The sequence below is a fragment of the Thermobia domestica genome, chromosome 18 (genome assembly GCF_964235325.1).
Source record: "Thermobia domestica chromosome 18, izTheDome1.hap1.1, whole genome shotgun sequence".
NCBI lineage: Eukaryota > Metazoa > Arthropoda > Insecta > Zygentoma > Lepismatidae > Thermobia > Thermobia domestica.
In genome coordinates, this window is record NC_137471.1 from 16,174,030 (window position 1) to 16,199,819 (window position 25,790).

The following is a 25,790-nucleotide window of genomic DNA, read 5'->3' on the forward strand; positions in this document are numbered from 1 at the left end:
AGACATAGTAATTTAGACGAAAAATCTCTTTTGGACAATACTAAATCCTTCGTGAATTCAACATGTCCCTTGTTACAACTCGTTTTCTTAGTTTGATAAATGGATTACATTTATTATTCTTTTTTTTTCCCCTTTTTGTTTTACTACTTTTTTTCCCATTTACACCCTGGTGAAAATGTCACCCAATAACGAGTGTATTTCGTTCAAGCTCATCAAAAACACGCATGCGCCATCCTGTTATTTCTGGAGCACATCAATACGGGGCGGCTCGCACAGCGCCGGCTGGATCGAGCAGACAACCAGATCTCAAAACCACCACCGGCTGACAAGCAAAAGCTGGGAAAGTATCGCGTGCGTCTCCAGTTGAGCACAACTTCTCTCTACAAAACAGCTCAAACTGAAGCAGTTTTCATTTTTAGGAATATGTTTCACACAATAGATTCCTTCTACAGATTCGAAGTCATAATAGAAGGTAGGCTTATTTTAACTCTACGTATTCTTTTTTTAAAAGTGTTATGTACTTACTTTAACAACAATTAAAACTCAAATCTCTTTATGATTTGATAGATGTTGACCTTTCTTTTTTCCTGTTGTGGAATACGATACAAGCAGAGTGTACTGTCAGATTTTTCTTCTTTTATTATTAGTATTATTATTATTACGCTGTGGGTTAACGCCCATCGTATAGTCGCGTCTTAGTGTTACAGCAACGCAAATCATTTATGTTTTAATTTAATTTCAAGTAAATCGCAAACTACATGACGTCATCTTTAGTAATGAGCTAAGCGTAGCAGGTAAGCTTTGTTTTATATTCTATTTTTTTTTTAATAAAAAATTAGACAATTGAAACTGAAAATACATTATGTTAAAATTTATGTATTTTGTTAAAGCGCATATAATATCTGAAAATGCAAGTCGCTGACTTCAATCACAAGTTTCTTTCTTTCCTTTTCTTTATTTTTTCTTTTCTTTTCTTTCTTTTTTTTTTGCTAAAATAATCTGACTTTTTCTTTTAGTTTAACGTTCACGATTGTGCACCCAACCTAAGCAAGATATTGGTGATGATAATTAACGAAATAGTGGAACGAGGAAAGTGGGAAGGACGGGAAAAGCCCGAGAAAACCCACACACACAGTGTTTGCCCACCATAAAACCAACTTGACGCGAACTGGGATCGAAATAGGGACCTAATGCACCCGAAATGAGCGCTGAACCACTGAACCAAATCTGACGTTTGTGAGTAACCAAAATATATATTATTATACTTTCCTTTTACTGTGCGATGCCCTGGGTTCAATTCACTCATTGACGTCAGCAGCACATAAGCTTTGGGGGGGGGGGTCAGACTACCGGAGGGACTGGGGTGTATGGAATAGTCGCAGGAAAGCGGGGGACCCTCCCCGGAAAATTAAAAAAAAATAGTCTTCGTACATTGTATTTTAAAGTATTTTTGACTTAAAAACCGAACAGAAAGTTTTTTTAAAATGTGTTTTATTTTTATCTTTAATACTCTATTTTTTTTAAAAAAATATTGGTACTAAAAAAACACATACACATTTTACAGTTTATTTAAACAGTAAAATTCAACTTTGTTTTACAATTTTTGTTAAATTTAAATGGCACCAAATGTATGTCAAAAATAAAATATGATAAAAGGCGGTGTGAAGTGGATACTCAGAAACAATAAAATTGTGAAAAAACAGGTTTTATGCCTGCAAACCTACAACTAATGTAAATGAGGCTCAGTAATGTATAATTAATTATTTTTTTCTTAGCTAAACTAAACTCGCTTTGCCGCTCGCTATCTAAACAAAAACAATATATTACTTTACATTGTACTCCACCTCCAACTTTATAGGAGCAAAAACAGACCGTCTTTTTCACAATTGCAAATAAACATTTTGTTCTATTTTTTTTTTTTTTTTTTCATATCCACTTCGTCTAACATTGTTTTATGCACTTAGCGAACTGCTAGACGGTAGAGCCTGTTTTGGGTCTTAGTTCACTTCAGATGTAAGAGGACGAAAACAGTTTTACAAATATTGGGGGTGGACTTGTCCCCGGTGAGATTGACGCCCGTGGATTCACTTGTTTGCTTTTGGAGTTGAACGTCTTATTTCAGTTTGAGGTGAGCTGTTGATTAACAGTTATACGTGAAAATCAAATCATTTGAGCTCCCAGCAAGAATCGAAATCGTATCTTCTGATATAATAGGAAGAAGCTTAACCCCTTAGCAATAAGGGAATCTTGAGTTCGAATCGAGATGGAGGCACCTTTTATTTTAAAAGAAGCAATTGGCAATATGTTTGCTTCTTTTATTATTATTATTATTATTATTATTATTATTATTATTATTATTATTATTATTATTATTATTATTATTATTATTATTATTATTATTATTATTATCACCAGGGTTAGAACTTTTACAGACAATTTTCATTGGAAAACAAGAAGAGAAAAGGTGTACATATGATTTAAAAAAGGGTGTAAAAATAATTTTGTTGATTGCAGTTTTTCCTACGTAACACTGGCGCAAATCCAGGGGGATAAGGGGACATACCCCCTCCCAGTGATGTCAAATTGAGGGAAATTTCCCATGGACGTGGGAAAAATGGAGATAATTTTCAGTGTGGGAAAAAGGGAAAATATGCGAAAATAGAACGAAAACGTGGGAAATTTCAACATTCGTCTTAAATAGTTTTTTTAGTGGCCAAGTCAAGCGAATAAAAAATTCTTATATTCAGAGAGCAGGAAATATAATGGGTTTTCTAGCAATAATATTTTAAAGAATCACACTCCTCACGCGTTAAGGAGAAATAGTTTTATTCCCCTCTGTACAATATGTTGAAAATGTCTCCTTTTGCTGCAAAAATTTAAGCCCATATAAGCCTATTACAGTATTACATTCATCTCAGAATACTTATAGCACATTGTTGGGTTCTGATAAGTAAACGCCAATCAAAGAAAGAACCGCACCAACCGTTCCGATTTCACAACAATTACAATAAGAGTAAGATAGATGAAAAAAAGCATGTCAACACTCAAGAGTTATACAATTCACGCATTGTCTTTTTCTTCTTCCACAATATATATATAAACAAATCTGTCAACAGAAAATTCAACTCCCAGACATCTAATTTAAGTAGTATACCTCCAGTCCCTATATCGAAAGCATTATGTAGGAGGAAGCCAGAACTGGAGTAGGGTAGGCGGAGTTTAAATTTTACTATATTCACCTACTGCTTTCCAACTCAATTACCGTTTGTATGATTATTGTTATGTGCAAATGTTAAGTAACGTACTGCACATAATATTTTCTTTCGTTAAATTATTTGTATTATTGCGGTGAGGGTAGGATGTGGCATCACGTCCACACGTATTAAACATATTTGTGCGTCTTGTTTGAAACTGAGCGTCATATAAAATATTGTCATTTGGATTTCATTAGGCACGGGGATTAAGACGTAATAGGATTCTGGCAGTGCTTTGTCTGGATTACGAACATTTTCGATTGTGTGCAGTGTGTGGTGGTGTAGCGCTGTGTTAAGTAAAATGAGTAAAATACTAGGAACACCAAAAAAAAAAAAAAAAAGGAAGATTCGCGGAGAACTTTTATCTGAAGAAAAAGGGGAACAAAGCAGAAATCATTTTCGGCAACCCATCAATCAGTGGATATGTGCAGAAAAATAAGACAGACACTAAAGATACTCCTACGTCCTCAACGAAGCTGAGATAAAACTAGCCACTTTCTTCGCTGAGCACAACGTAGCGATCCAAATAGTTGAACACCTAGTTCCCGTTGTTCAAGATATTTTCAAAGATTCTACAATTGCTCAGGAACTAAAATTAAAACGAATGAAATGTACGAGTTTGATCAAGAGTGTTGTTGCTCAGGTTGAAACAGATGAAGTTGTGAACGATATCAAAGATACCGCTTTCTCCATTTTAGTTGACGAAAGTAGAGATATTGGATTAAAAAAGTTTCTTTGTGTTCTTGTGCGCTATGTTTCACAGATAACAGGGACAGTGAAAACTCAGCTCTTGGAGCTGGTAAATCTAGATTCACGAGACTGTTCGGCAGAAAACATACCGCCTTTAAAGAGTGCCTTACTTCCAAGGATATACCAGGGGCGTCATTTAGGAAGGGCAGGAGGGGGCAATTGCCCCCCCCCCAAGATTTTTAGAAATACATATGCTGTAGTCAATTGTCTACTAATATACTGGTACAAAACGGGAAAGTCTTATTCGGTGGTGCTCTTGCCCCCCCCCAAGCAAAGTCTGAAATGACGCCCCTGGGATATACCCTTAAATAACATAGTCGGAGTTGCTTGTGATGGAGCCAGTGTTATGGGGGCCAGAGACTCTTTTGTTTCGCGCCTTGAAAAGAATTCGAATGACCTAATTTCCATGGGATACATCTGTCACTCTGCAGCTTTAATCGCTAGCAAAGCCTGTGAGAAACTCCCGCGGGCACCGAAAGAAGTTGTAAGGAATATTTCCTCCTATTTGTCATGCAATTCAAAACGAAATGCACAATTTCACGAAATTCAAGAATTTTTGAACACGGAAAGGAAAAAAAAATTCTCAAGCCTGCCCTTACGAGATGGTTAGCAATGCAAGCGTGCGTGTCTCGTATTCTTGAAAATTGGGAGGCGCTCAAAAGTTTTTTTTTTTTTTCAATTAGCAGTCTTCGAAGATAAATTGAAAAGTGCAGAAATGATATTGACAGAACTTAACAATCTATTCACAAAGACATACAAGTTTTTCCTCAAATATGTGTTTAGGCACCTTAATACTTTTAATGTACTTTTTCAAGTTCGGAAAATACTTATTCATACCTTAACCGAATCTTCTGTGCGTCTTCTGAAGGAGATAGGGCAGAACTTTTTAGTGTCAAGTGCTTTACAAGATATAGAGACAGTGAATGCTTAATGTCCCAGAAACTTTCTTCCCTTGCCCGAAGTGTACCTTGGCCCGGACGCTGAGAATTTGTTAAGTGAGTTACCAACTTCTGGGGCAGAAGAAGTGCGAAAGAGATGTTTGGAACTTTATGTTACAGTGGTGACTGAAATTCAACGACGTTTACCAGTGAATCAACCTCTCCTTTGTGAACTAAGGTTACTGTCTCCCTCTGTAGCCTTAGAAATAAATTCTAGAAATGAGCTGAAACAGTTTACACATTTATCCAAACATTTCAGTAAGAGTATTGACGAAAACGATTTGTTTATTGAATGGAGGGTTCTGCCACACTTCTTTAATGCCAACGAAAAAAGCAATTTAATGGCTATGGAATTGGATATCATGTGGGATTTCACTTCAAAAACAAAATATTTTAATAATGAACTTAAGTTCCCCAACTTAGGCAAGCTTGCAAGACTTGTACTCACATTGCCCCACTCAAATGCTGAATCGAAAAGAATTTTCTCCATTGCGAATGATGTGAGAACAAAAACGAGGAACAGAATTGGAGATGATGCTCTTAATGCAGTGGCAGTAGTGAGATCAGCTTTTCAGGCGAAGAACATAGATTGCTCTTCCTTCAAGGTCAGAAGCGCTTATCTTTCTCTCTACAACTCCGATGATTTGTACTACTAATGATGCTGAAGGCCCTTCTGCACCCCCTGTTCTGATGTTCCTGTGGTAAGTTAATATTATTGTTAATTTTTGTCAGATTTCTTCAGTATGTGAAACTTTGATTTGTTGTTGTTGTTGTTGTTTATGATTTCATTAATCTAATGGCTCATATACTGAATTAGAAATATGATGTTTTGCATCAATCAATGAAGCCGCTTTTTGTTGCAAATCCAGGTTTATCAGCACATGATAGTTTTAAATTTCGATTTGCGCAGAACAATGGTTTAATTAGTTAATGCAAACCATCCTCGTATTAATTGCTAACATTTAGTCTGTAAATTTTTCTTCTGTTAGTGAAGAGGGTTTTGTAGAAACCCATGTTTACTCGGTAATTGAAAGTTATAAAATTGATAAAAGAAATATTATGGGAAAAATCAGGCAGATGTGGGAAATTTTCATAATTGATGTGGGAAATTCAACTATAGGCATGTGGCAACACTGCCCCCTCCAACCTTGGAACTGGGGAGACTGTCAACCCTATTATCCGATTTGAAGTGTGTTTTTTGGGGGAGAAATGTGATGATTTCTGTCCGATTCCCACAAAGGAAAGTGAGATAAAATTGATTCCCCCAGAAAAAGCCTCAAATCTGCCCGTCTCGCAATGTTGTAGACAACTATGCTTCCCTAATCCGTCATAGCATTGTTTCTTAACTTCATAAACATTTTGAACCTAGCTTTAAAAAAAATAGCAACGGTCTTATCCGTGCCCCCCCCCCCCCTAATGTTGAAGACAGATTTGCGCCGTTGTTACCTAACAATATTAAATATCTCTAAGTTGTTAAAGGTAAACTCATTTCCCTTTGAAGATAAAACGTTTTCCACATCGACATCCATAAAGACAAGCTATACTAAACTTTGTATTCGCTCAGAATTGTAACTGTGTAGATATTGCAAATACTGTATTTTAATTCTTCTGAACCCAGGCTTTTCTTTCTTTCTTTCTTTCTTTCTTTCTTTCTTTCTTTCTTTCTTTCTTTCTTTCCTGACTTCCTTCCTTCCTTCCTTCTTTCTTTCTTTCTTTCTTTCTTTCATTCCTTCCTTCTTTCTTTCTGTCTTTCCTTCCTTCTTTCTTTTTTTTTTTTAAACTATTGCTTCACAGAAGTAGATAAATCACTGTTATTTCTCTTAGCGTTTTCGTTCCAAGCTTTCACAGCAGCCATCATATGTTTGTAATCGTAGATAAGAAAACAGTTCTGTCTGAATCTTCCGAGGCTGAAAAAGTTAGAGAGCTTTGGAAATTGCACTTGAGTAATTTGAATCCAGAGGAAGAAATGAAATGAAATCTTTAAGTTTTACGTCCCACAGTTATGCCGGTTAGGCTTACGCGCCAAGTGAACTTTGTGCTGGGACAAACACCGTGTGCGTGAGTTTTCTCGGGGTTCTCCCGTTTCCTCCCACTTTCTTCATTCCAGAGGAAGCACAAACTGCTTGATAGTGAGAAAAAATTTCGCACAAGAAAAGTCACTCAATCTACAACGACCAAAAAATTTTAGAATAAAGTTTAAATAAGTAGCAGTGTCACGTGTACACCACGTGAAGAAGTTTGGTTTGACTGACGTGGCATTTTCTCAATTAAGATTGAAGCCGGAAATGTTAGTAAATTTTTACCACTTCCGGTTTTAGTAGACCGATTCGAGTGGAGGTGGAATCTATTCTTCGGACACTTGATTGATTGCAGAAAACAGCTTCTTGCTGTCTGTTACCGTTTCCACTCCAAAATGATCGACGTGAAACCGGAAGTGATTAATTTCTACCACGTCCGGTTTGAATACGGGTTAAGAAAAATGATAGTACCTATTCTTAGAACACTAAAGTGATTCCAAGAAACTGGTTCTCGCTATTTGTTATCGGTTTTGCTCTAGTAGACCAATATTGAAACCGGAAGATGTAATGAATTTCTTCCACTTCCGGTTTTGAGTAGAGAGCTAAGGATGAAGATGTAATGTATTCTTGGCACATTTAATCGATTGCAAAAAAAATCACTTCTTTCTAACTACTACCATTTTTGCTCTGTAGCGATCAACGTAAAAATCCGGAAATGGTACATTTCTACCACTTCCGGTTTGAATATTGGTTCCATCAAAGAACTTGAATTCTACCTCTTTACCACTTAAATCCTATAATCGGTGATGATTGATCAAGAAGTTCTTGAGTTTTTTTTTTTTTTTTTTTTTTGTCTACCGGATGGACGGACAGAGTAAAGAGGAGTTTTCGTGAGATTGAAGGGAATCAAGAGCCCCGAAAAGTAAAAAAAAAAAAAAAAAAAAAAAAAAAAAAAAAAAAAAGAAAAGAAAGCTAAAATATCAATATAAATAAAACTGAAAGTGACTATGTTTGTGATTTATTAACTCTTGAACCACCCAATCGATCTCGATCAAATTTTCAACATAGATGAAATTCGGGCCTGGAATGGATTTTATCATTTCACTTTGAAAGTGCAACTTAGGGGAGGGAGAAGGAGAGGGCAGATATATACACACAGAGTGGCCCAAAAGTAGGTATACAGACCAATATCGATCAAGTATGACATTTAATTTCTTAAGGTAATGAATTTATTTTGTTTGGTTTGTTCCGAGCTTAAGACATAAGTGGAAATAAGTTAAGAACAGATAAGAAAGAAACTAAGCCAATACCTGTGTGAATAACAATACGTAAATGATATAAAATATCACGACCGATCAGCGCGGGACTATATACCTACTTTCGGGCCACTCTGTATACAAATGATCGAAAATGACCGATATTAATGTCGAATCCATAGTTTTCGGGGTCGCTAAGATAAACAGTGACAGTTCCGATACCACTTAAATCCAAATTCAGCCCCGCAACTTGGGAGGAAGGAAGACACATATATATGAAAATGATCGAAAATGACCGATATTAGTGTCGAATTTATAGTTTTCGGGGTCACTGAGAGGAACAGTGATATTTCCGGTGCCGTTTACACCCATTCAGTCCCACAACTTGGGTAGGGGAAGATATATAAAAATCATAGAAAATGATCGACATTAGAGTCTAATCCATAGTTTTCGGGGTCGCTGTGGTGAACAGTGACACTTCCGATACCACTTAAATTCAAATTCAGCCTCGCAACTTGGGGTAGGGTGAGCAGGAGATATGTCTATATATAAAAATCATCGAAAATGACTTATACTAGTGCAGAATCCATAGTTTTCGGGGTCGCTACTCTGAACAGTGACACTTCCGATGCTGTTGTAAATCCAAATTCAGTCCCAGCAACTTGGTGTAGGAGAAAGGAAAGAAACATAAAAATAATTGAGAATGACTGATATTAGAACGCTCTTCAGTAAAAGTAAAAAGTAACTTACTAACGGAACATGTTGCTGTAATATTTTTTTCTTATTTTAACCCACTGAAGCAGATAATTGACGTTAGATATCACTATTTTCAACTGAAAGCAAAATTTGGCACATTGGGTACCTTTCGATATCTTGTTCTTGTTCTGAAAGGAAAAAAGTGTGTATCTAAAAATCCTAACCCTAGGTATTACTTTTTTTTTAAATTTTTAATTAAAATTTTAGTAAAATCAAAATAGAGAAACAGACTTAGGAACGCACACGGAATAAGAGTTAAGGCTGTGTCTCGTCTCAAAAAATGCGTCGTAAAAGCAGGCCCGTATCCACGGCAGGTCTAGTGGGGCCGGGCCCCCCTACATTTTTGCTGGTTCCCTAAAAGTTTCATGGTATAGGCTTGCAAATGAACAATAGTATGGTGATGAACTATAGTATAGTTGGATCGGGCTCCACCTAACTTCTACCGGGCCCCCTAAATTTTTGAGCTCGCTACGGGCCTGCATGAAAGCAATGTCTTGCCTGGAAAAATGTATCCGTTTCTATTGAAAGAGGTGTAACTCGTCTCAACTAAACCGTAGTCATAAAAATTAAGGCTCGACTCATCTCGTGCATAACCCTAAACGAACAGAGAAGTACTATTGCATAAATTTATTAATCCTTTGAGGTAATGGTGCCCCCATGCTTTTATAAACAGAACTGAAGCTTCTAAATCTGCAGCACTTATTAAACTAAGCGGTGTCCACGAATAATGTGGAAATAATGTAATTGTGATAAGGAAGTGTTAATATATTGTCAGAGTGAAAAATTTCTTTATTGCTTTAGTTGGATTAATTATATTTCAACAAAATGTAAATGTGTAGATCTTGCAGTAAATTTCAAACATTTTGTCCTCCAATAATAATAATAATAATAATAATAATAATAATAATAATAATAATAATAATAATAATAATAATAATAATAATAATAATAATAATAATAATAATAATAATAATGTGACAGAAGATTAGTTCTAATAGAAAGAAGGCATGAAGATTGTGTACTTTTGGAAATATTTCTTAAGTTTAGTGTTATCAAACATTTGAGGTCTATAAAGTTGAGCTGAGCGAATCTGAAGCAGTCAATTGTGTAAATTTATATATTACTGAAGAAATTAAGATGCTTTTTCAATATTTCTCGAAGAGCACAATCCCTATAAACTCATGCTATTAGTAAGAGAGGTATCCTCTTTTTTTACTGATGCATTTTCGCCCCATTTATGTATTATTATTATTATTATTATTATTATTATTATTATTATTATTATTATTATTATTATTATTATTATTAAGTATTCTACCTTTTGGCATGTCGTGGGACTAATAAGATTTTTTTCATTTCTTCTTCTTAATTTTCAATTTGGGCCTGGAAATGTATTTTCCATGCTTCACGATTTTCAGCTTCCTCTTTTTTAACTCCCAATATTTTCTTCTATTTTCCAAATCATCGATCACTTGTGTTCTTTTTCTTCCTATTCCTCAACTTTCCTTCTATGGCAGTATGAAGAACACATTTTCTTCGCAAGATATGTCCAATCCAAGCCCTTTGCTTTCTACAAAGGATGCTGGCTATAAGTGTCCTCTTCTCTCCAATCAGTATTAAAACATCTTCGGTTTTTACTTTCTTTGTTCATTTTATCTTCTCCATCTTCCCCAAACACCACATTTAGAAGTTCTCCAAATATTTCTTCTCTAACTTCCGTAACGTCCAAGTCTCTGAACCATGCAGTCCGATACTCCACATTAGCACTTGACCAACTTCTTCGTTAGTCCAATATTGAGCCTGCTAGTTAAGAGTGATCGCTTCTTGTTGAATGCTTCTTTGGCTATGGCAATTCTTGACCTTATGTCTTTGAGGCAGTAAGCGTCTCCCGTCAAAATACTTCCTAGATACTTGAAATGATCGATCTCTTCAAGTTTTTTTTTTTTTTTGTTCTACTCTGACCTGTAAGGGCGCGTTTCCACGAGATATTCTCATGACTTTCGATTTTTCGATGTTGATTCCCGTTCCATATAGTTTTCCAGTGGCAACTATTTTGTCAATCATCTCCTGTAGTCTTTCTTCGGTTCTAGCTCTAATAATCGTGTTATCTGCATACCTGATCTTGTTAATGACCTGCCCTCCAATCTTCGAGTCTCCAATTCCCATTAATGCTTCCTTCATTAAATATTCAATGTAAATATCCAATAATTGGGGAGACATACGACAACTCTTCTCTTCCAATCTCCACACTACTAGTTTTTCCTTCATTCAAGCGCAACTTCACTCATTGTCCTACGCCTATGTACAGATTGCGAAAAGTCGTCGATCTCTCCAGTTCACCCCGATTTCTTTAAATATTATCAGAAGTTTGATCCAATTGACTCGGTAGAAAGCTTTTTGCAAGTCGATTAAGCACAAGCACAATTCTTCGTTTACGTCAAGAACTCATTCTGATATAATTCTCATCAGCCCAATAGCATCTCTAGTGTCTTTTCCTTTCCGGACTCAAAATTAATCTTCCTCCAACATTTCTTTTATCTTAGTTTCTAGCCACCTGTCAGTATGCGCGCAATTAGCAATTATTATTTTTCCAGTGTGGGAAAAAGGCTAATGGTTCTGTGATCGCTTCAACTCTTTGCTTAGTTTTTCTTGGGTAATGTAACCATTGTAACATCAAGAAAATCCTTTGGCAATTCTCCACTCAGGTATAATTATATATAATGTGCATTTCTCGCATAACTGCGACATACGTTTACCGATTTCGATGTTTCAAAGAAAATAAATGTTGCAATGATCCCATTTGAATTTCATGGGGATCTAACTATAGTCTTTGGAGGTATACAATGAAACTACTCAACTGCAAGTGTTAATACCATAATTGTGTTTATGGTCACACATAATTACGACACCTGTGCACCAATTTTGATTACTCTTTTCTTTCTGTTTGAAAGAGTATACTTTCTTAAAGTCACATATAAATTTCATTCGGATGTAATAATAGTCTTAGGAGCTAGACCACGATTTTTCTCAATGACTAACAGTGTTAATGAAGTAATTAACCGACTTCGTTGTGGCATGTTCACGCATAACTTCAATATAGGTGTACTGATTTTGATTACTATTTATTAGTTTTAAAAAAAGTATACTTATTTGCAGATTCCATATAAATTGTACCGAGATCTGGCTACAATCTTTGTATCTACATCATGAAACTATTCAATAACTAATAGTTAATAGTGTGTTCAGTGATGCTATGAGTCACTAATTTCATGACCTCTGACCCGGAAGACTCACAGGCGGTCAGAGCCGTAACCCACCACATCTGGTGATTCGGACAGACCCATGATCCGGATCATCAAAAGTTCTTATAAAATTTGTCGTTTAGAATAGACTTCACAGCTGTGCCCAGCACATATATAAAGAAAATATATGCTACATTGCTTTAAAATTAGTTTTTTCTTTCGAAAATTATCATGAAACACATTTTAAAATTGTGGAGGGGATAAATCGACCTTTCGTTCTTGACAGATTTTTATTCTCAAATGTGGGGATGATTGGGATGTCCTATAGACACTACCTACTCATTATCTTTTCTCAAAATCAAAAGAGCTCCCTCGTGACTAAGTGGCTAGCATACGCACCTTTGGCGTGGGAGGCCCTAGTTTGATTTCCAATGGGAACTCATGTGGTTCAGATCTCATGTTAAGCTTTAGTACACGTCTCATATAGCCTGGCTGCTGAAAAGGACGTTAAACTAAAAAGTCAAAATCGGACATTTTTTCTTAGTTTACTTCAAAATTATTTTGTATGCATTTGCTCCAACTTGCGATGGATATTTTTACCACCATTATTCTTTATAGATTACAACCAAAAGTGTTATTACGAAAGGTTTGAGAAATATATATACCAAGTTTCATTAAAATCGGGTAAGCTTTATGAGAGTTAGCATGGAACAGAGAGATCGACAAATGGACAGACACACAAATAACGATTGAATCGAGTGTTAGAAGCTCGTTTCAGTCGATTCAATTACTTCTATTACTATTAAATAGAAACGCCTATAGAATCGATTCCTATGAGGGAAGATGTAGTTCGAATCCTACTTTCACCATATACAGGGTTTTCATAAAGTCTGGACGGATTTAATTTGCTTATAATTGTCATAAAAATGCTCATAATGAAATCAAATAAAGTGCAAACGTTAGCGGATGGATTAAATTTTTAGTTGGCAACACTGTTAGATAAGCGGCAGCTCTTAAAACGTTGAGAGAGGGAGAGGGAGGGCAAGGATCAGTTTTTTACCAAATTCCATCCATTGTTGTTTTCATTGTTGTTTCAATGTTGACTGTTAAAAGTAAGTTGTAAGCTGTATTGGTGTGTGTGTCTTTTAAAGAAATAAATAAATGAAAAGCTCCTCTGAGAAGACTATTTTTTTACCGTATCAAAGATGGAGTCGGTGAAAGAGAAAGCGCAATATGTTCTGTGGTACGCAGAGCTAAAATCACCAATTCTGGTGTGTCGAAAGTTCACCAAAGAGTTCAAAAAGCCGGCACCGACTGAGAGTGCAATCCGAAAGTGGCATGCTAAGTTCTTGGAGACAGGAAGCGTCGTGGACCGTCCTCGAAATGGGAGGCCGCCAACATCGCCTGCAACAGTGAGCAGGGTAAGGGAAAGCATCATCAACAGCCCACAGAAGTCGATTCCTAGACGGTCTATTGAACTCGGAATTCAGGAGTTCATGTGAAAACGGAAGTTTATGCAAAGAAGCCAAGTGGTTTGGAGAACTTAAATGACAAAATCAGGGCGTCTGTGGCTAACATTTCGGATCAAACACGGCGGAACGCTGTGAGTGGATTCCAGCGCCGCCTACGCGAATGTGTGGACGTAAATAGCGCCCAGTTGGAGGTGTAGCAGTGAATGAACTGAGCTGGTGCAGATTATAGGTAAAAATATAATCCTTCCGCTACTGTTTGCACTTTATTTCATTTCAATATGAGCATTTTTATGTAAATTATAAGCAAAATAAATCCGTCCAGACTTTATGAAAACCCTGTATTTACATCTTACTTCTAGCTTCGATACTGTAAATGGAAATAATTATAAACGTTAACGTTAAACAATAAACAAACAAATTGATACGAGGTAATAAGAACCTCAAAGACAGTATTGTATCCAGAGAAACAATACATTTTATTGAAATACTGATTTGTTCATTGGCGCGATCATAATGATTGAATCTTGACGTGAATTATATGAATCATAATTCATTCTAGGAATGAATCAATTGTTCTGGTGATTTTTTTCTGTGTGTGAAGTGAATTGTTTTCCATGACCAAACTGTGCGACCGAATCGATTAGTTTGGCTTTCGCAGTTACACACACACGCACAGTACTGGAGGAAGTTAGCGGGGTGATGAATGGGAAGAAAGAAAGAAAACAATATTTTAAAAAACTTAAATTTCTTACGCATAGCTATTGTTGCCTGCGATACTAGACGAAAACGGTTTTCTCGTCCCGTCCCATAATTATTTAGTCAAATTTCGGTCTCATCTCGTCTCGATTCTTGGAAACAATTTTCCCAGTCTCGTTTTATAAATGTATGTAAAAAATGTGTGCCCTGACGTTTTCTTGATTTCAACTAGAAGTTATCAGAACCATTACATCATTGATATACAAGCTTTTCCCTCATATCTACCCCGTCTATCAATACAAAACTTGGTACACACATTTTTTATCCCCTATAATATTTGTCGAGATACATTTGGATTGTGTGCTTTTACCCAGGGCTACTCCAGATGGGGTCGAAGTTGATGGGAGGGATTTCTGGAGGGAATTTTCTCGCTATTCTCCCAGTTCTCCTTGTTCAAGTATGTTATGGGCCCCAATACATAGCACCCCTGGGGAGCTTGTTTCATGCTGAAGAGAATGAACTCTGAACCATGACCTTCTAATGAACAGTCTTGATGCAATAGCTATTTCACTGCGACTCTACAATTTTCTTTATACTAACAGGGTTAGTGGTCCCCAGGAACTTACTCCGTTGTCCATGGCACCTAATTTTTTGTGCGTGAACCAGTCTTCAAAGTGGATAAAAAAACAGAGGCGGTATGTTTTATTTCGATTTTGACTCGACGTACCGGCTATCTAAATTTTGAAATACAGTGAGGGTATGTTACCTAAAAGATTGCATTTCTATTTACATGACTCAAAACCATAGGAGAGCTTCTCTTTAGTTACTGGGGGGAAGGGGGCATAGAAAAACTTTGATCCCTCGCCAACAACTTTCGCCTTAAGTTCTATTATAGAGAATTATACAAAAAAATGCTCAAAAACCGAGCTTTTATATTAACAATTTCCTGTGGTAGAGCTTCAGTACCCCCACTCGACTGAGGAATATTCTAAACCCCTGGAAGAATCGCCCCCACAACAGACAACCCCTAAATCCGTTCATGCTCAAAACACATTTATTTAAATTGAGACAAGAACACACACACACATACATACTAAAGAAACAATTCAATATTTCACATCAAAATATACACTAGATGAGTTTCTTTGAAGACACTTTATTTTAGAAACAAAAGGTAGGAAAAAGATAACTAAAATGTAGGGATGCGCTCGAGTCGAGACATGTCTCGAATCTCGACTCGACTCGACTCGAATTCGAGTCGAGATTCGAGTCGAGACACACTTTGTAAAATTCGAGACGAGTCGAGACAAACGTATTTCTCGACTCGAATTTTCGAGTCGAGACACGAGTCGAGTCGAGACGGCTCTTAAAAATCTCGACTCGACTCGAATGTCTCGAAAATCTTTCTATAATTTTTAATATTATTTTGAAGAAAGTATTCACTGAGAAACAGCCTTGAAACCAATTCCAGCATTTATTCCTTCAGAAAGGTACAGAACGCATAAAATTAATAGTTAATCTTTAAAGATCAAGATTTAATTTTCAGCTCAATTCAGTTAATTAGAACTAATAGTTAATGTCGTTGTATTTGGTTGTACTGCAAATATAATGATAATAATAATAATAATTGATTATCTAGTTTGTATAAAACTATTATCCGTAGTCTAAATCTAGTTTGTATAAAACTATTGCGATAAAGTGAACTTCATAAATTCTCTGAATGAGCAGTTGGTAGTCTATAGTAATTTAGCATAGTTATAATTATTGTGTTTTCGTTCCCATGAATGCAATAGGGTTACGTGACTTCTGGATTATTCGCTTGCCCAACTATTCTGAGGCTTTAATATGTTGCAGCATATCACGAGCTACGGATAATATATAATGTAACATTTGTTGTACATCACATATTATGATACGAGACTATTTTACATAGTATATCTTACCTAATATAAATAAAATAAAGAGTTTGTTTGTGTGTTTGTCTGTCTGTCTGTGTGCGACGTGGGGACCAGACGAGTGGACCGAGAGTTCCCAAAATTTGGTCACGGGTACCTTAGTCCAGGCCCCAGATCAAGACGAAGCGTTTTTTTAAATTTCGAACCAGAGGGTCTCGGGGGGGACGTTTACTGGGACCGACATGGGGACCAGACAAGTTGACCGAGAGTTACCAAATTTTGGTCACGGATACCTTGGTCCAGGTCCCAGTCTAAGGCGAAGCGTTTTTGTCAAAATTGGAACCAGGGGGTCTCAGGGTGGCGTTTAGCGAGACATGTAGTAAAAGTAATCCAAATTGATCGACATTAGTGTCAAATCCATAGTTTTCACGGTCGCTGAGATCAATGGTGACACTTCCATCAGCGATGACTTGCAAATTTAGCTACTACTGTATGCGGGCCGGGTGTCAGCGGGTGAGGAATACCGAGACATGTATAAATAGCCCATATTGATTATACTAGTGTCAAATCCATAGTTTTCGCGGTCACTGAAATGAATGGTGATACTTCCACAGGTGTTGACTTCCAAATACAGCCCCCATGCGAAGAATGGGTATATTAAGCTAGTATTAGAATAAATGGACTGCTTGGATGCCAAGAACTAGTGCAGATAAGTACCATTCACTTCTATGAATAGGTATTTTTTAAAAGGATTTTTGTAAACACTAAGTTATAAAACAATGAACTACATAGAGTCGTTATGGTTTTGGTTCCCAACATAAAAGAAATATGGATTGTTCATGAGATATTGAACTTCAACTTTCACTCCTGGAAAATTTCAATTTTGGAGTTAGGCCACTTGGCATCAAAGCAGTTCACTGTAAGATAAATACATTCCGCACATTAGTAACATAGTTGTTCAGGGGCCTTCGATTTCCATCCTCTCAAATGAAAGCTGAACGATTGCTTGATACATGCTGACTATATAGGAGAAATAGTGTATTAAGTTTTCGAGCTTTGGTGCGTATCCGTATTTACTCTCTGATATAACTTTAAGTTCACACTCAAATCGAGCTAATTGTTTAATGCATTTCGAAAGCTTTTGTTTTAATGCAGCTCATTAAGGAAAATCCATTTCATAATCGTAACATTTATGTACTAAGAAACTATGAACGTAAAGTGGACTCGACCTAGCCCCGTGGCCGCTGTGACTCAGTGGCACAGCTCTCACCCTTGGTGTGTGAGGACTCTGATTCTGTGTCTGTGTGTGAACTCCGCGGCTAGTGTACGCGTCTTTGCCGTGGAAGACTCGGGTTCAATTCCCGGCGCGAGCTCATGTAGTTCGGATTCCACGTTAATCAGTAGGTCTACATTTCATATATCCTCGCTGCTGAAAGAGACGGTAAAGTCAAAATCAACTCAACAATATATATGTGTATGTGCTTATGTGAATTTCCTCGTGGCTGTATGGTTAACACATACGCCTTGATCGCGGGAGACTCTGGTTCGATTTACGGTGGAAGCTAATGAAGTTGTTACCGGTATCCGACGTTAAACTGTAGATCCATGCCTCATATAACCATAGATATAATATATATGCCTTTGATACACTTATTTTCCGACTTGGAAGCCATCGAAAATTTCCGGACACAGAGTCCCGTAGACCGAAAATGAGAAACATGGCTACAGAGTAAAACAGCCATAGAAATTTAAGCTTTTTAGGCTAACTTAATCCTTACATATAATGCAACTAGCTTGGCCAAGTTATAATGGAGGAAATGCTATCATTGCAACACTCTGAGAATAGAAAATGTTCGTCAGGTATTACTATCCCCCCCTCTCCTGCAGAATGAAAACCCTGACTAAAACTCAATATATATATATATATATATATATATATATATATATAAAACTATTTTGTGTAATGTAACAAACAGTGGCGGATAGTATTCATGTTTCCTTGCAGAGGTCCTTACGAGGGTTCGCTTCCATCTTCCTCTCCCCAAGAACTAAAATAAATTTACAAATTGCTATTACTTGTTAATCTTGTACAAAGGACGCAATTAAAGTCCCAGTGTAACACCGCTTCACATTTAGATTTTTCCCCTGGAAGAAAACCAGTTATTATTGTTTCTTGATTTCTCAGTCTCACCTACATAAACATACGAATAGAATTACAGGATAGGACATGTTTAGAGTGCTTGCACGTGACATCTAACTATATTTCTCATCAAATGTGTCACAGATGAAAATTTCCGTTTGTACTGCCTCTATTTTCTGGTACATATGTTTCATTTATGTTATGTTGCAAAAAAATTCGTTAGGAAACAAGTACAGACTGCGCCTGTGTGCCTGACAAAACGTAAATGTACTGGATAATTATTTCTTCACTTTCTTCCAGAAAAAAAAAGTAACCCATCTCATGTCGGCTTACAAAAGGAGGTAGCGGACCAAAGATAGCCGTTTACCTAAGGTCGTTATACAGCAGGGGTTTCATTCAGTCAGAGGGAAAAGAAAAAAATAATTTAAGGTTTCTACATTTGTTTTGAAGTGCAATATACTTCTTCCTTTTATTTTAAGAACCATTTCCTTCTCATTTGTCTGCATCAGAAAAAAATGCAAAAAAATCACTAGAATGTGCCTATTTACCCAAAGTACGTACTAGATCACTAGTTCAATAATAAAATCACTAAATCTAGTACGAAATCATAAATGTGGCATCCCTGGGTTGGAGCGAAAGTAATGGTTGGAGTAAAAACTAGTCCGTATTTCTACTGCGTTCTGTTGTTGAATTCACAGAAATGTTCAAAAATAAATTCAAGAAGTAAAACACGATCCTACAAAAGACTGTTTACTTGCTCACTGGTTTTAGTATTGTGAACTGAAACTCAAGTGCGCAGTCATGTTGAATACTTCTGTCCCTTTCTACTTTACAACTTGAGGTGGGATGAGGGTCAAGATAGATCTAGTGATATACCGCTAAAGGAAGTGCTTCAGTACAGAGTCGGAAGCGGTATGTATTGTTTATACTACTTACAACGTTACCCCCCACATAAAATATAAATTCACCGTTTCTCCCTTCCCTTTTTCGAATACAATGAACCGACTCTTTTGCTGAAGAAAGATGCTAAAAGAAAATTGAAACATCTGTGTCTAAACTTTCTTTGAAGCGCAGTCTTTTGTATTTGTAAGGTTTTGCGAGTGTTTTCGAGATAGTCAAATCTTTTACCATGGACTCCTCCTGCGAACTGACCGTGAGTAAACACCCGATCTCGCTGTGCTCAATTTCTCTCGCACACATGACATGGGTTTGTTGTTTCCAAAACAAATAGGAAGTTACCTTGTGCTTTTGCATTTCTGCACGCACACAGGTACCATTGTTGTTTTAATGATCAGAAGAAATATCAAAACCATCTGATATATATGATACAAATCAGCTAACAGAGGGAGGCAAAGATAAAAGTAGGCCTATACCAAGTTTTCCGCGTGGTACCATTATGGAGAATAAATATTTGATAAAGTCACGTAGATGCGCTTAAACCTATTCCATCTGTCCTTATAATTTTTCTGGTCTCATCAATTTCTCAGGACAATACGTACAACATATGTCCAAATTCCATATATCCTCTTTTTAAACTAATGAGTAAACTCATTAAGAACACCAACTGATATCAATAAACAGGAAAGAAAACAATACTTTATACTTCTATCATTTGGTACACATCTCTATGAAACACAGCTTGTTTCTTTTCGAAATAGCTCCTTCGTGTCACAGCTGTGGTTAGTTTTGTTTTGTGTTAGGATGAAAGAGAGAAATGCAACATTTGCTTCGCGGTGAAGTTATCACCGCTCATCTTAATAATATATATAAGCTAGGTTTAACAAAGAGTGCCTTTCGGATGCACAATTTAACGGGTAGTTGCAGTCCGTGTTGAGAATCGAACCAAAGCTATGTAAGACATGTTAATATTGAGCACTTTTGTGGTAAAAGTGAACTTCAGAAACACACAAAAGACTTGAAACATCAAGCTAATGTAAAGCAATTGAAAAATAGCCTACCTATCGCTGCATCTTTTCTGTGGCTAGGAACATGCAGTGTGTAGCAACAAGAATCGTGTTAAGGACTTTTTTTTCGAACATAACATTCCCTTCCACACCATAAAAGACAATATAATGTTTGTTAAAAGAAAGTGCACATAATATTTTTAAATTTTGTTTGTGATCCTATCATGCATAATTATAAATAATGCCTTTCATACTACGAGAATGAGTTCAACTATACGTCATGGCCCCTCTAAAGCGGGGCCGCGGTGGCTCAGTGGTAGATCGTTCACCTCTGGTGCTTGGGGACCCTGGTTCGATCCTAGCTCGCACCAAGTGAACTTTGTGGTGGACAAACATCGTGTGCGTGGGTTTCCTCGGGGTTCTTCCATTCCTCCCACTTTCTTCATTCCACGATTTCACTAATTTCTCATCATCACCCCTCTCCTTTAGCCTAACCGGCATAACCGTGAGACGTAAAACTCAAAGATTTCACTTCATTTTTTCCCTCGAAAGCGATATGTTTCAAAATTATTTATTGTTAGATATTGTAAATTTACGGTATCTATTTTAGTGGACGAGAAATTTTTGCATCTAATCGGATAATTTCATGGCTTCTAACAGGAATTCGCAGTTACGAAATTTGCATCACTGTCTTTTGAAAGGATTCCTAGAAAAGCTACTACTAGAAAATAACTGAAAACACAAAATGGATTTGATAGCCAAATTCATGTCATCTTGCTGCGTCATCATTTTTCTTTAAATATTTGTATTTAGTATTAGATTAGAGTTTAGTGTCCGTTTCAGCATCAAAGCTATATGAGACGTGAACTTACAAATTAACGTGGGTTCAGAACCACAGGAGTTCCCATCGGAAATCGAACCTAGGTCTCCCGCACCAAAGACGCGTACGCTAATCATATGGACAAGGGTGTTCGATATTTAGTAATGTGTACATAAAGTTGTGAAATTGCGCTTGTATAATGGAATGCAATTCCTTCTACTGACATAAACCTTCACAATACTTAGCTGGAAAAAGTATCTTTAAAAAGAAAATGTCACTCTTTATGTTTCAGTTCCTGGTTCGACTGAAGGATGGAACAAATTGCAATGAGCGTTTTTAGATCCTACTTTGTGTAGTTGATTGATCATAAACTTGGTATTTGATACGGATATGAACTATTACACTTATTTGGTGTTTATTTCTAAATAATAAGTCCTAATACAACTTCATAAAGTTGTAATTCTTCTTTAGTTTGTATCACTTTACACAATGACAAATCCAAAAGGTGTGTTGTATCGGTGCAGTACCAGTTTTTCACGTTTTTCAAAATGTTCCTTAAACCCAAAGAATAATCTTTAATTTCTGATATTTTAGTCGTCACAAATTACAATTTTATAATGTAGTCAATGTTTATAATTACTGGGCAGTTGGGCGTTTAAACTAATGACATCATAATAAAGTCAAAACCATAATTTTGAGTTGAATTGATTCTGAGTTTAACGTCCCGTTCAGCAGCGAGGCTATGTGAGACGTGGACCTACTGATTAACGTGGAATCCGAACCACATGAACTCCCACCGGGAATCAAGCCCAGGTTTCCCACGCCAAGGGCAAGTATGCTAACCGTTAGCCACGATGGAGCTCCACCATAATTTTAGTGGGCGATAAGAAATATCTCGCCAGTGCTTTTACAATAAATAAAATTTTTTAATTATTAAAGAATAGTGGTAAGAGCTTTTATAATAGCTCTTTTATTTATGAGATATGAGTATTTTGAAAAAAAAACTAAAGAATAGGTTGGCGGAACCACAAAAGACTCGTAAAATAAACTTTCTTATAAATACATACGCACCTTACTCACCTTTTATAATTGCTATGCTTACGTTCTCCATAAAAACAGAAATTCTCTTTTAGTGATACTTTACACAAGATCATGAAGTGGGTTCAAATTTAATTAAAGGCAAAATACAATACAATAATCCTCAAATATTGCCTCAAGTGAGTTTAAAGATTTCTAAACACTAGTGCGAAACCGGGCTCTGCCGTTGCGATCGATTTACAGGTCTTGAGACGAAAGTAAGAAGGGACTTACGCACACAGTAAGTAAAAACAATTAATATGCCTGTAACTTTCCCCCAAATGGGTGTATCTTAAAACTAACCTCACCATTATTTTTCTAATTAAATTCTAGCCCGAAATTATGTATCATATTACCCTATTCCCATTTTGAAAACTTGACCTTAATTCAAAATTTCGGATTTCAAGATGGCTGCCATCAAGGTCATATCTACCATACGACTTCCCCCCAGGACTTATATGTATCAACATGGTTTTTCTTCACTTTTCTTCATTAACGCTCCGTTTACAAAGGGTAGTAACGGACTTCTGTAGTAATCTCTAATAACCACATCACAACTCTTAAAAGTTATTTAAAAAAAAAATAGAAAACATGCACCATGGCAAAAATTTGTCATCACAAGTAATGATGCATACATGCCTTCTATCAGCAAAAAAAGTTTCATTGAAATTGGAGCCGGACATTTGAGTGATGTCCCTTGTGGGATGTGATTGAACGTCACGTCAGAACACATCGCCCCCGTTCCCGGAATTTACGGGAATTAGGTGAGCTGAGTGAGCACATGTGGTGCTAGCTCTCTCTAGCGACCTATCAAGGATCATTGCGTGTATGCCAAGACGTGTCGCCGTTTTTATCCATGCCAAAAGTCGACATACTGACAATTAGGTAGGTAGTCATGATGGTCTGGCTGATGTGTGCGTATATTTTAACTCGTACATTTTGTCTCGACTCGAATTTCGAGACGTCTCGACTCGAATTCGAGTCGAGTCGAGACAGAGACTGTCGAGTCGAGACACGAGTCGAGACAGAAACATATTTTCGAGTCGAGACACGAGTCGAGACAACATTTTCTCGAGTCGAGTCGAGACAGGCTTAAATCTCGACTCGACTCGACTCGAATGCATCCCTACTAAAATGTCGGCGTTGTCAACTTACAAATTATTTCTACATAAGATTTTTTTTTTACGTGGAAAGTTATTCGTCAATTACTCTGTATATAAATGAATTTATTAAATTTATTTTGCATCTACTCTCCCAGAGCGTATGTATTGATCACTGAAAAACCAGAGGCGGTATGGCATACCACCGTATACCGTCTCACTTCGACCACTGGCGTGAACACATCTTTGTTATTATTGAATGAACGGTTGGAGGGAAGAAAAAAGGGTCCGCGAGATTTTAACTGATTCTTGTAGTACTCGACGAGCGAAATCGATTAGTGAAAGAATTTTCAAAATCGGCACAGGCAAACATGGAGAAAATCGCATTTTTCATGTTCCGGTTCAAAATGTGGAACAAAAAAGGGCTTGCGAGTTTTTCCTTCCCCATTTTGAACCGGTACATAAAAATGCGATTTTCTCTGTTTGCCTGCGCCGATTTTGAAAATTCCTTTACTAATCGATTTCTCTCGCCGAGTACTACAAGAATCGGTTAAAAAATCGCGGGTCCTTTTTTCTTTCCCATTTTGAACCGGCACATGAAAATGAGATTTTCTCCATGTTTGCCTGCGCCAATTTTAAGAATTCCTTCACTAAATCGATTTCTCTAGCCGAGTACTACAAGAATCAGTGAAAATCTCGCGGGCCCTTTTTTCTTTCCCATTTTGAACCGGCACATGAAAATGCGATTTTCTCCATGTTTACCTGCGCCGATTTTGAAAATTATTTCACTAATCGATTTCTCTCGTCGGGTACTACAAGAATCAGTGAAAATCACGCGGGCCTTTTTTTCTCCCCCCCCCCCCCCAACCGAATGAACTAAGTTTGATTCGGATGTCCGGATGACAGGTTCATGCCCGTTCCTTGTGTGTAGCTAAACGCATTTTCCTCCATTCATCCAGTTATCATTCATTCATCTAACACGGAATGAAATGAAGCCAAATATACAGGTTTACGTCCCACTGATTATGCTGTGTAAGCTAAAGAACAAGAATAATTAATGAAAATTAATAATTACTAGCAGAAATATCCGTTCTTCGCACAGGGAGTATACGTTTCATTTCGAAGATGAAGGGCTGAATTTTAATTTAAACGGCATCGGAAGTGTTACTGTTCGTCTCAGCGACCCCTAAAACTATGGATTCGACACTAATATCGGTCATTTTCGATCATATATATCACCCCTCCCCTTGCCCTAAGTGGGAGAGCTGAATTTAGATTTAAATGGCATCGGGAGTGTCACTGTTCATCTCAGCGATCTCGAAAACTTTCGATTCAGCACTAATATTAGTCGTTTTCGATCATTTTTAAAGACCTTCCTCTCCTTCTCCCCTAAGTTGCACTGTCAAAGTGAAATGACAAAAGCACTTCCAGGCAGAAACCTCATCTATGTTGAAAATTTGATCGAGATCCGTCGGGTTGTTCAAGAGTTATTAAGTCGTCAGAAGCATAGCCATTTTCATTTTTATATAAACTAGCTGAACCCGCGCTCTCTACACAACGGATCATTCACATATAAGCATGAATCTCCTTGTCATTCATCACAACATCTGTACATGTCCCTTTACTGACACAAGTGAAGAACGTATCGATAAAAATCGACAAGGGGTATCATAAATGGGAGATTTTTTTAATTATTATTATTTCTTCAATATTTTGCACCGTTTGCAAGATTTGAGTCTACTCCTGGTTGAAGTTTCTAATTCATGTATAATCAGTGTTTCCTTTCTTTCTTGAGTTGATTTTGAGCTTAACGTCACTTTCAGCAGCGTGGCTATATGAGACGAGACCTACTTATTAACGTGACATCGGAAAAATGAAAATGAAATAAAATCTTTAAGTTTAACGTCCCATGTTTATGCCGGTTAGGCTAAAGGAGACGGTGATAATGAGAAATGAGTGAAATGGTAGAATGAAGAGTGGAAGGGAACGGGAGAACCCCGAGAAAACCCACGAGCACGGTGTTTGTCCACTACAAAGTCCACACGGCGTGATTTGGGATCGAACCAGGGACCCCAAGCACCGGAGGTGAACGCTCTACCACTGAGCCACCGCGCCTCCCAACGTGAAATCGGAATCACAAGAGGTCCTATCGAGAATCGAACCCGGATATCCCGGTGCGTACGCTAACCGCTTAGCCACGAAGAAGCTCTGTTTTCTTTCTTCCTACATGCAGTATGTAATAAGCAAATACATTACACACAATTAATTATAATGTCAGTGATATATAGTGTTCAGTGGGCAAAACACTCCAAACAATAAAGACGCATTTTAGACTGGAGAAATGGTTTATCCTTCGTTTTCATTATTATTTGGCCATGAAGCAAACACCGCCGGAAAGATATAGTAATTCTGTATACAAATGTGTGGTGTTGGAATGTATAACTCGTAGGATATGACGCTTTACTTTTTAAA

The 25,790-nt window shown here is 37.0% G+C and overlaps 1 protein-coding gene across 1 annotated transcript in view; it reads left to right on the forward strand.

Moving 5' to 3' along the window:
- The first annotated feature begins 271 nt into the window (after positions 1-271).
- The window catches only part of LOC145676221 (uncharacterized), a 118,089-nt gene continuing 92,570 nt past the window's right edge, over positions 272-25,790 (forward strand). The window contains exon 1 of the mRNA XM_081747147.1: positions 272-472. The gene's annotated coding sequence lies outside the window, so the exon portion shown is untranslated. The remainder of the gene's footprint in view (positions 473-25,790) is intronic.